Raw genomic sequence first — 3,412 nt, 5'->3', positions numbered from 1 at the left:
TTTGCAGAGGCACCGTGGCTCTGTCCGGCGCTGAGCACTACCCAAGACGATTATGATTGGTTTGAAGAAATGCCAATAAACCAGAGCTGTTTTTCTCCCATCCCGGGATGCTGTGTGGACTAGCCAGACTCCCCTCCGCAGTGGTGGATGGTAGTAATGCAAGGCCATGACAAAGCTAATAACATTCCCTTCAGCTCGAGCTGTGCTTTTATTTCGTTCAAAGAAGCAAATGTTAGCAATGTTAGCATGCTAACTAAAATGGTTACCATGATACCTGCTAAATATCAGCCTTTTAGCATTGCCATTGTAGGCATAAAGTTAGCATTTAGCTCCGAGCCTCTTAGTCTTGTTGGAAAAAGAATCCAGGCTATTCCTAGAATATATATCTATTTTGGTGGTATTACATGTCATTTAGCTGACGCTTTTATCCAAAATGACCAAACTGCTATATGGAGCAGGGGTTAAATATCTTGCTCAGGGACACATTGGTTGATGTATTGCAGTGGCATGTATCTACTACTAACTACTACAACATCACCCACCCTATATATATATATATATATCAACTGCATATATAAATATATATATATATATATATATATACACTGTTTTTAAAGACACAACTTGGGACTTGATGTAAGTCATACAGAAACTGTGATTTGGTAGTATCTTACTTCCAAAATTTGACAAGAACATAATGTGGGAAAGGAAGGCTCAAATGCGATCTGGGAAATGTTTTGAGCAGAAACATGAGTTGTCATGTCTTTTTAAGTGGAAACATTTCAGCTATTGGGGCTCAACCAAAAGAGTTTTCTTTTAACCACTGGACTATTTTATAACTTTAAAAACTGGGGATTTGCAGGTTTTTCAGGTGATCCACAGAATGATCACCTGACTATCACCTGCAAACATTTTCACACTGTAATGAGCAGTGGAAGGATTCCTGCGGGGCTCTTGCAGTCAGCTGCCAACAAGTAAAACAGGCAGTAAATCAACCACCCAGAAAGCCCTACACTGCCTCAACACACGCTCAGTCACTTCTGCTTGAGCACACATTATGGAAGGTTTCCTCAGTCTGTCAGTGGGGCTCAGGTAAATGGGCACATAGGAGATGCATAAACAAACTAATGCAAATAATGTCGTGATGTAGGTCACAGGGTGGTACCATTGCTATTTCCAAGTTTTATTTCCTTTTTATTTCCTGTTCTGTCGCATTCCAAACAGCAAATTGTCACAGCTTGCACGGCACAGTTTGTGTGTTTTATGAGCAGCTGGTCATATCAAATATTTGTGAAGACTAATAATGTTTGGAAGACAGATATGGACCTTAATGAAGGGCAGATTTCAAAGGTGAACTGGTAAAGAAACTCAGCAACACTTCAACCTGCAGCAACAGAGTCACTACCACATGTAGCACCATTCCATCTCTTGGTTCTTTATATATGTACCTTGACATGCACGTTGAAATATGGAGCCAACACGCTTGTTAGAAACCTTCTCATTAGCTGCTTTCTATAACGAGCAGGTATTCTCGTTTTGATAAGATGGTTTTTTATCCTTTCGACTAAAATATTAAGACTCTCTGTCGGACTGTATGTCTGTCTGTATGTCTGTCTGTTTGTCTGCTCGTAGATTTTTTCAACAACTGTTATCCGATAGACTGCACACTTGGCGGGTGTACTGCTAAGGACCTAAGGAAGTGCAGTGTTGAGTGGAAGCTCTTGAGATCTACGGGACATATTTATAGTAGTGATTTATGTACACGCTGTATAAGGTGACTGTTACAGGTCACTCTCCTTTGATTGCTACAGCACATTCAAGAACAGATGAAGAAAGAGAGAATGGAGTAACCAGACAAGTGAAACTTAAAGGTCACATGACATGGTGCTTTTTGAATGTTTTTATATAGACCTTAGTGGTCCCCTAATACCATATCTGAAGTCTCTTTTATATAGACCTTAGTTGTCCCCTAATACTGTATCTGAAGTCTCTTTTAATAGACCTTAGTTGTCCCCTAAACTGTATCTGAAGTCTCTTTATATAGACCTTAGTGGTCCCCTAATACCATATCTGAAGTCTCTTTTATAAGACCTTAGTTGTCCCCTAATACTGTATCTGAAGTCTCTTTTATATAGACCTTATTTGTCCCCTAATACTGTATCGAAGTCTCTTTTATATAGACCTGGGGTCCCCTAATACCATATCTGAAGTCTCTTTTATATAGACCTTAGTGGTCCCTAAGACTGTATCTGAAGTCTCTTTTTATTAGACCTTAGTGTTCCCCTAATACCATATCTGAAGTCTCTTTTATAGACCTTAGTGGTCCCCTAATACTGTATCTGAAGTCTCTTTTATATAGACCTTAGTTGTCCCCTAATACTGTATCGAATCCTTTTAATGACCTTAGTGGTCCCCTATACCATATCTGAAGTCTCTTTATATAGACCTTAGTGGTCCCCTAAGACTGTATCTGAAGTCTCTTTTATATGACCTTAGTGGTCCCCTAATACCATATCTCGAAGTCTCTTTATTAGACTTAGTGGTCCCCTAATACTGTATCTGAATCTCTTCATATAACCTAGTGGTCCCCTAACTGTATCTGAAGTCTCTTTCCCAAAATTCAGCCTTGGTGCAGAATTCCAGCCACTAGTGCCATCCCACTGAGCGTCCTTAGATGTGCCATTTCTGTGTCTGTAGCCATTAGAGGAGAGAGGGGGGGCAAGGTGGAGGTGTGGCCTTGACCAACTGACATTTTGCTCGTTTGAAAGCCATGATGTCTCTCTCTCATAGATGGGTCAAATTCTCTGGGCAAGCAAAGCAGAGAAAGGGGAGGTAATCTTGCCCCTTATGACCTCATAAGGAGCAAGATTCCAGATCGGCCCATCTGAACTTTCATTTTCTCAAAGGCAGAGCAGGATGTTTTTCCCCAGCATGTTCCCTCGGATCAGGGATGCTCCAAAATCCTGGTAGCAGCTGTCTCCATGGTCCCGCTACACGTTCTGCGATGCCATGTTCATCTGCTACACTCTGCGGTGCCCATCTAACGTCCTTCTGGGCCTTGTAATGCGCACAGTGCCCTGCTATGCCATGAACTCCTACAAAGAACTGCTACAAACTACTATTTTTTCTATTTTTGTTATTTCCTAACCCACCGGCCCGTCAGACCCGCCTACCAAGATGCTGGTTCTGTCCGAGGTTTCTGCCTAAAAAGGAAGTTTTTCCTCTCCACGGTCCACTGTTGCTTGCTCTGGAGGAACTACTAGAACTGTTGGGTCCTTGTAAATTCTGGAGGGTGGTCTAGACTACTCTATATCTGCTAAGCGTCTTGAGATAACTCTTGTTATGAATTGATACTATAAATAAAATTGAATTGAAGTGATCCCCAGGGCTCGGTTTACACCTATCACCATTT

General features: G+C 41.4%; 1 long non-coding RNA gene across 1 annotated transcript in view; it reads right to left on the bottom strand.

Moving 5' to 3' along the window:
• Positions 1–3,412, bottom strand: part of LOC116697127 (uncharacterized) — a 23,315-nt gene that overhangs the window by 17,117 nt on the left and 2,786 nt on the right. The window lies entirely within an intron of this gene.

Source organism: Etheostoma spectabile, chromosome 10 (genome assembly GCF_008692095.1).
Source record: "Etheostoma spectabile isolate EspeVRDwgs_2016 chromosome 10, UIUC_Espe_1.0, whole genome shotgun sequence".
NCBI lineage: Eukaryota > Metazoa > Chordata > Actinopteri > Perciformes > Percidae > Etheostoma > Etheostoma spectabile.
This window is presented reverse-complemented; position numbering and strand designations above follow the sequence as displayed.